The following is an 8,778-nucleotide window of genomic DNA, read 5'->3' as shown; positions in this document are numbered from 1 at the left end:
GTGTGTGTGTGTGTGTGTGTGTGTGTGTGTGTGTGTGTGTGTGTGTGTGACATTTAAAGAACTGCTGGCTCTTGATCATCAAATCTAGCTTACATGATTTTGTCAATGAGGCAGAAAAACAGAATTGAGACAGCTTTGAGAGGAGAGTATAAGCGTGTATGTTACTGGCCCTGACAGTTAATAACTAATCATTTCTTCTGATCCCAATAAGTAGACACATTTGTAAGCTTCCCATTGCTGCAGTGCAGTACCTGTGGCAACTGAGGAAGCATTTAGTTACCTAGTTTTGGAGGCTGAAGGGCCCTGCATTGGCTAGTTCCTGTGAGGACCAGATGGTAACACGGGAGCACATGTCGGAGCAAATGGTTCCACCTTGAACAAGAACACAGAGAAGGACCAGTTGCCGTCCCACAGCGCCTTTAGAAGGCGCTTTGCTTCCGGTGACTGAGAACCCCCTGAGGGCCTTGATGCCTGCCAGTAGCCCCATTCTGGGAAACAAAACTTTCACAAGGACATTTTCAGGACAATCACACTGTAGACAAAGCATAGCAACAGATATGGGGTCAAAGGTACTAGTCAGGTTGACAACTGTAGAACACCAGCTGTTGATCTCCAACACGATCCTGTAGAGACACACATGTGGGGGAAATCACATTAATCTGTTTAGAGTTTGCAATAATCCACCACATCTGCTCTCCAGGTCATTCTATTTTTTTTTTTTTTTTTTTCTTCAGATGGGGTCTGCTTGGCCGACTGGTCTTTCTAGGCCCATGCTGTCTCGAAGCTCACAATCATCCTGCCCCAGCCTCTGGAATGCTGGCATTGTAGGCATGTGCCACCACGCCTGGCTGGCTCCTTTCAACTTTCTTCTAGGTCAAACTGATGAGCTTCATGGGGATGTGAGAACCATATTATTCTCTTATGAATTACGTAATGTCATTAATCTCTAGAATTCTCCTAAGGGTGTAGCCTTGCTTCCAGTTTACTGTCTTTTTTCCTACATATAACATCCCGTGTTCAAAAGAAACATTCCTTATAATTTGTATTTAGCATACAATGTGATGGGTGTCCCTATGCTGGTCTTACACAGTTCTGGCGGATGCGCTCCGTCTCTCACCTTCTCTCACCTTCTCTTCCATACCTCCTGTCCCGTGTCTCTGTTGCACTCTTCTGCCTCTAGCATCCCCACTTCCACCTTCTTATCACACATGTTCTGTTTCTTTCCTGCTCCCTCCCTTATATCTCAAGGGTCCTTTCTAGTTCCCTGGCCTCTAACCACAATTACCCCCCACCTAAGTATATAAACATAGCAATTAGAAAGATCCACATATGGGAGCAAGCAAGTGGTATTCGTTTTTCTGAGTCCATGCTATCCCACTTGATAAAATATTTCCTGTAATTTTCAATTTTCTTTATAAGTGAATAAAATTTTTTGTGTACATGCACCACAATTTCATTATCCATGTGCTGATTTCATTGCCTTGCTATTGTGAAAATAGAAGCGGTAAGCATGAATGTGCATGAATCCTGTAGGAAGATACAGAGTCCTCTGGGTATATGGTATACACCAGCTTACTATTGTGAAGAGACTGGCCAACAATTCCTGTCATAAGGATCTTTGTCTCCCGGCCAGAGGAGCTCTGTGAGGATTTTCATGTGTTCTGCAGTTATGCTGCAATTAATCATCCATGCAGGAAATGGGGAATATTGGAGTTGGTGTCTGTAGACTCATCAGCCCCACTGTGAGTCACACTCAGGCTCAGAAATCACCTCCTGATTACCATCAACCCTCATTCTAATTGGTGGGTCACTTGATATCTTGTGTCCCCTAGAATCAGAGTCAACTCAGAATTAATGTCTAGTAATCTTGGAAAGGCCTAGAAATGTCCTCATTTCAGATGCCACCACTCTAATAAATAGGAGCTTGTGGAGAAGGGCTAGCAAAAGATTTACAATGTATGTTGTGACAGTGATGTAGGTGACACTTCATCTTCAACAGACTCTGAGCTTGTGAATTGCCTGTCTTGAAACAATGTCAAAAGCTGTAGCTCAAGTCAGACTCTCAGTGACAGGACTTAAAATATTTTATATTATACATGTCAAATAATACTGTAGTACCATGTCTGCCTATTTAATTTCTAGGAATATCATGATTAATTGGCCACTGCCAAAGATCTCTTTGGAGCAGGAAAATTCTGTTTGCAGCTCCCTGCTGCCCTTACAGTAACCGTCTCTTGGCTTCTACTGTTCTGGCCTCTTACCGCAGCTGAAAAGCGAGAGCTTGTTGCAGTGTTAGCAATCCCCTATGGACAGAGCTGACCTACAAAGAGAATGAACCCCCAGCTGCTCAGGAGAGCAGGTGCTCTGCTCACTACCGCCTTTGTGGATGCCTTTGTGGGAGACGGGTCTCCTGGGAACTGCACTGGCAGCATTCTTGGGGGCAGATGTCAGTTTGCACATGATAAATCTTATCTCCCAGGCTTTCGCATTCCCGTGCTTATATCATTATATCTAGGGAAGCTGTAGAATTGTATCTTCATTAAATCCGGGGTGGTACTGTGTCCCCATTTCAGTCTACTAAAAGGGGGAGCTGGGAGAGCAAGTACCAACCGCCTTGATAGGCAGCTGTGTCCGTGGTTTGGAGCTGATCTAGTGTTATGTCACCGTCTAACACTAATTAATTAACTAATTAATTTTGTGTTTGACTTTCAGTGATATCAGTCCAGCTACAAGAAATATTTTTTTATTTATCATCATAATTTATTTATCTATTGTATTAAATGCTCTGGTTTCCAGATAGAGCAGAACTATACTTCCCATTTTCTCTTGGCAAGTGCTCAAATAGGCTTAAAAAGAAACCCAATCTTAGTTGAACAGTGGTGGTGCATGCCTTTAATCCCAGCATTTGAGAGGCAGAGGCAGGACAGCCAGGGATATTGGGATACCCCTGTCTCGAAAAACCATGGAAGGAAGGAAGGAAGGAAGGGAGGGAGGGAGGGAGGGAGGGAGGGAGGGAGGAGGAGGAGGAGGAGGAGGAGGAGGAGGAAGGAAGGAAGGAAGGAAGGAAGGAAGGAAAGAAAGAAAGAAAGAAAGAAAGAAAGAAAGAAAGAAAGAAAGAAAGAAAGAAAGAAAGAAAGAAAGAAACCCAATCTCACATTCATCAGGCAAAGAATGAACAAAGAGTTGCTGGAGAGCCAGCTCAGCAGTTAAGAGTACTGGCTGCTCTTCCAAAGGATTCCATTCACAGCTCTCATAAGGCAGCTCACAGCCATCTGCAAGTGCATTTCCAGGGGATCTGATGCTCTCTTCCCGCCTCCACAGGCACTAGACACTCATATGGTGCACAGATACGCACACAGATAAAAACCTACACACATAAAAGAATAAAAGTTTTAAAAGAATGGACAAAGAAAACATGAATTACTTTCCTTCTGAGGATCTACCTGTAGACTACACCAAAGCAAAGACTTAGAAATGCAATACCCAGAAAACCTGTCTTATCAGTCAGTGCAAGAAAAATTAAGCCCAAAGCAGCTGATTCACATAGCATAATCCTGAAATGGGAACGCCTCAATGATTCATGTTTTATCACATGAGCGACACTGCCAACCCGAAAGTCAGCTTGTGGGATAAAGCAAGATTGAATTAGACCTTGCTTCCAGACAAGAGAGAGAAGAAGCATCCAGAGTACAATAAGAAACTTGAAACGCTGTGTGAGAAACTGCAGGCCACCTTGCGTGGTTGACTAAAATGAAAGTGGAAAGGCCATTTGGAACCATGAAAATCTGTGGACTGAAAATCTACCACTGCCAGGAAGAGGATAACAGGCTCCGCGTCACACGTGGCCCACAGCCTTCTTCAAGGTCTCGAACCAGCTCTCTGACGCAGAGCTGGCACACGCCCACAGCCTCACCCTGTCCGCGTGGCTGCACCAGCTCTGCACAAAAGGGTCACACACAGCAAGTGGCAGCCCGAGGGCGCTGCTTGGAACAGGGAGCTGGGCCGTGACTCCGCGGCCCCTCGCCTGCGATCACGGCCTATGGGCTCCAGACCTCCAGCTAGACAATCACATGGGTGGGGCCTGCTGTGGCTGTCCTCCCCTTCTGCCTTGCCCCACCCACAGGGAAGTCACCACTCGTGAGCACCCCAGTGAAATAAATGAGGACCTGGGAAGTACGGCTGAGGGGTCTTGTTTTGTAAGCCAAGAGAGCTTTAAACATGTTCTATCAATGCAGATAATTGCTGTTTCCTATTTTCACTTTGTACCCATCGACCTTCTTTGTGTTTGTTTGTTTGTTTGTTTGTCCCTTGGGGTGCTAGGAGTCAAACCCAGTCTTTCACATAAGCTAAGTACTCAATAAAAAGCCCTTCCTGGACCAACAGCACACACACATGCACACACAAAATAAATCTTTTTTAAAAGATTTTTTTTGAAAGAAAATAAAATGTGTTTCGTATACACAGTGTAACTCTTTTTTAGTCATAGAGAAGGGTATGCTATCTAAAGGAAAAGGATTCAATTTGGGATAATAATTTTAAATGAATTAAATCATTTTGGAGAGGGAAATACTGAACTTTTTCTTATTTGCAAATTATATATAGGCTATCATGTATGTATATTTGACACCAAAGTAGAAGCAAAAGTATCTTGGGGAACAAAAGGGGGAAGGAGAAAGTAGAAAGGGAGAGATGCTCAAAGAACATTCTACACTTTTCTGTACAATGTACAATTAATATCTACTAATCAAAATATTTTTAAAATAAAAATTCAGAAAGAAGATACTAAACAGAATGAGCAAAAATTTATTTTATGTCTTGTCAATTCATATAAATTTGAAAGAATTTTTTTTTAAAGAAAATAATGATGGAACAAGATGTGGTCACTGGGATTCCATTCTATAAGCTCCTTTCAGGATGTGCCATCATCTGCACACGAGAGACGTCTTCAGATGCTGCCATAGCACTGTCTCTCTCTGTAACACTGTTCCAGCGTGTTTTACATTTATCAGATTGCAGAATCACTTTTTACAACTAGCAAGCATCTATCCTTTCCTCAGGGACGCATGTATCATACGGTGCATAATTTAGAAGATATGGTTTAGAATAAAGACTTTGGAAAATATAAGGATGTTAGTGTCACAGCAGGGAATACAGGATTATAAGTTTCCCAGGGGAGGGCACTGGGCATCTCATCTCTATTCTTTGCCTTTAAAGTCAGCACAATTCTTCAGCTTTCTTTTTATAGCAAGGATATGAAGCTCATGTGAGCCGACATATGGTAAGTTCTTAAGAAATAGAAAAAAAGGAAAACTTTTTTTAAAGGGCCATCTTACATCATCATCATCACAGTCATTACATTGCCGCAATGGATCAGAAAAGCACACACTTGGTTTTTAGATTTTTTTTTTTATTACAGGGTTTCTCTGTGTAGCCTTGGATGTGCTGGACTTTGTAGACCAGGCTGGCCTTCAACTCACGGTGCCCTGCCAGCATCTGCCTCCCCCAGTGCTGGGATTACAGGTGTGTGACACCACGCCCAGTGAAAAGCAGACACTTGGACTTCCAAGAGCTTACTTCTCAAATCTGTTAACCACAGGCAACCAGCTTGGCATAAGGCCTCCTCACTCCTGAAGGGGGTGCATTGAAAAACCAACACAGATAGAAGACATCACACCTTGAGTATGTGTGGCACAGCTAACATGCCGGATGGGCATCCTAGATTAGCATCGTAGTGCACAGCACAGTGTCAGTGGTTTACTCTCACGATGATGAGGCTGACTAGCAGCCATAGCTCCCACAGAGTACAAAAATACAATACTGTGGGCTGTTAGCTACAGAAAAGGTCAACATTCAAAATCTGAAGTATAATTTACTGCTTTTTCACTAGTGTAAAGTTGAAAAATCACTAAGTCAGGGCCACCTCGATATGAATTCCTATGACAATGGCTGGTGCAAAGCTGTTGTAAAATATCAGCTATTATCATCACTACTGTTGAATATATATTCCCAGGCCCCTTCAGGCCACTAGAACCAGAGTCCTCGGGACTGGCAAAGGAGAGGCATTGGTCCCTGTTTCTCTGGGGAGCTGGTGCATTCTGGGTGTGGCCTCCAGAGTCCAGCCCAGGTGGCATATTCCCTGAATTGTTCTCTAGGGAAACGCCTCTTCCTTGCTCATCCACACAGTGGCTTTCCGGGTTTGTCTAATGTTTCCCTACATTCTCTGCACTTCCTGACTGTTCTCCACAGCTCTTCTGGTCTGTTCTTGTAATTTCTTTTTCAAAGGGTACCTTTTGGCATTTCTCACAGGAGAAATATAACACTTATATTTATAGCTGATTGTTCTAGCCCATGAGTCAATACGACAGTGGCACAGGTCGAAAGCAGGAGTCAGGGAGCAGAACTCAGCAAATGGCCCTGGGAAAACTCTAAATGCATCAACAATGTTGGAGAAAAAGACACAAAGTCTTTTCATACCGGGGACCTCAGCCTTAATTAAAAGATCTAAAGCAGCATTTCTCAAACCCGTGGGCCATGACACCTTTGCAGGTTGAATGACCCTTTCACAGGGGTCACATATCAGATATTCTGCATATTGGATATTTACATTACAATTCGTAACAGTAGCAAAATTATAGTTATGAAGTAAAAACAAAAATAATTTTATGGTTGGGGTCACCACAACATGAATTGCTATATTAAAAAGTCACAGCATTAGGAATGTTGAAAACCACTGATTCAGATCTTATGGGGGATGAGAATTGGGACTCACAGCCTGTGTGATGTGTATTGTTTTCTGACTGATAAAAGAACTGAAACTTCTGGTCCAGCAGAGAAAATGCCAGCCTCAGCAAGTTTTCAGAATGGGAGTAATTTGGAAGTGGTTTGGAAGAGTTCAATTCCCTGCCCAAAAGGTCTAAACAAACTGAAACTAGAGCTTTTTATACAAATGGCTAGAAGTGAAAGCAAAAAAATTTCATCAAAGTAAAGGTGTGTGTACAGCATATTGGCCCCTTGGTGTCATTTGAAGCAAATTAATGTGGAGGACCAAAGAGAGAGAGTCGGCAGTATGCAACACCCCAGGGACTGGCCTGTGATTTTGTTCCTAGTGTAGCAGAAATGAATGCTCCCAGCAAGCCTTCAGGGAGAGATACAACGTGAATAAGTAAGATTAATCAGTAAAGCGAGCATCTACCTAATGAGTCATCTCTGACGTTACAAAGCTAGGAAAATCTAGAGCTGTGGCCTGGCAGGTCTGTGTACTCCCAGAAGACACAGAACAGGAGACATCCATGCGGGTGTGGGTGGCCCCCAAGCACATTGGGATAGAAAGTGATAGAAAGTGGCTGCCTCCTAGGTGCTACTGTCTACTGTGGGAAGAGAGTAAAGAGGTACTAAATCAAGATGGGGGGGGTCCATGTTTCTTCAGCAGCCCTCCTGTCTCTCAGAGGAGCTCCGAGGGACTGGTCTCTACAAGCAAGTAAAAGTCTCTAAACCAGGAATGGTATTACATACCTTAACCCCAGCACTCAGGAGTCTGAGGCAGGAAGATGAAGAACACAAGCTCAACCATGTTCGGAACAGCTTTATTCGTAATAGCCAGAATCTGGAAACAACCCAGGTGTCCCTCAACTGAGGAATGGCTATGGAAATTGTGGCCCATTTACACAATGGAATACTACTCAGCAATTAAAAACAAGGAAATCATGAAATTTGCAGGCAAATGGTGGGATCCAGAAAAGATCATCCTGAGTGAGGTATTCCAGAAGCAGAAAGACACACATGGTATATACTCACTTAGAAGTGGATATTAGACATATAATATAGGATAAATATACTAAAATCCATACACTTAAAGAAGCTAAGCAAGAAGGAGGACCCTGGGTAAGATGATCAATCCTCATTCAGAAAGGCAAATGGGATAGACATCAGAAGTGGGAGAAAACAGAGAACAGGACAGGAGCCTACCACAGGGGGCCTCTGAAAGATTCTACCCAGCAGGGTATCAAAGCAGATGCTGAGACTCTTAACCAAACTTTGGGCAGAGTGCAGGGAATCTTATGAAAGAAGGGGGAGACAGAAAGACCTGCAGGAATCAGGAACTCTACAAGGAGACCAACAGAACCAAAAAATCTGAGCACAAGGGTCTTTTCTCAGACTAATACTCCAACCAAGGACCCTGCATGGAGATAACCTAGAACCCCTGCACAGATGTAGCCCATGGCAGCTCAGTGTCCAAGTGGGTGTCCTAGTAAGGGGAACAGGGACTGTCTCTGACATGAACTCAGTGGCTGGCTTTTTGATCACCTCCCTGTGACCGGGGAGTAGCCTTACCAGGCCACAGAGGAAGACAATGCAGCCAGTCCTGATGAGACCTGATAGACTAGGATCAGATGAAAGGGGAAGAGGACTGCCCCTATCAGTAGACTTGGGGAGGGGTAAGGGAGGAGAAGAAGAAGGGAAGGTGGGGTTGAGAGGGTGTGAGGGAGGGGGCTACAGCTGAGATACAAAGTGAATAAATTGCAATTAATAAAAAAAAAATTTAAAGAAAAAAAGAAAAGCATAAGCTAATTTTGAGATACACAGAAGATTCCGAGTTTCAAAAAGAAAGAAAGAAAAGAAGCAAAGAAAGGAAAAGAAAAGAAAAAGGAAGAATCAAACCGGCAAACTCCACCTCTGGGAACCCAACCACTCCAGAGCAAGTGAGATCACAGCTTTCTCAGCTGTACGCTCCCACTTGCTTCTCAGTTTTGCAAGCTTTCTTTAAACATTTAACCTGCA

The sequence above is a fragment of the Psammomys obesus genome, unplaced genomic scaffold (genome assembly GCF_907164565.1).
Source record: "Psammomys obesus unplaced genomic scaffold, mPsaObe1.curated_primary_1811, whole genome shotgun sequence".
Taxonomy (NCBI): Eukaryota; Metazoa; Chordata; class Mammalia; order Rodentia; family Muridae; genus Psammomys; species Psammomys obesus.
The sequence above is the reverse complement of the archived record's forward strand: the minus strand, read 5'-3'. Positions refer to the sequence as shown.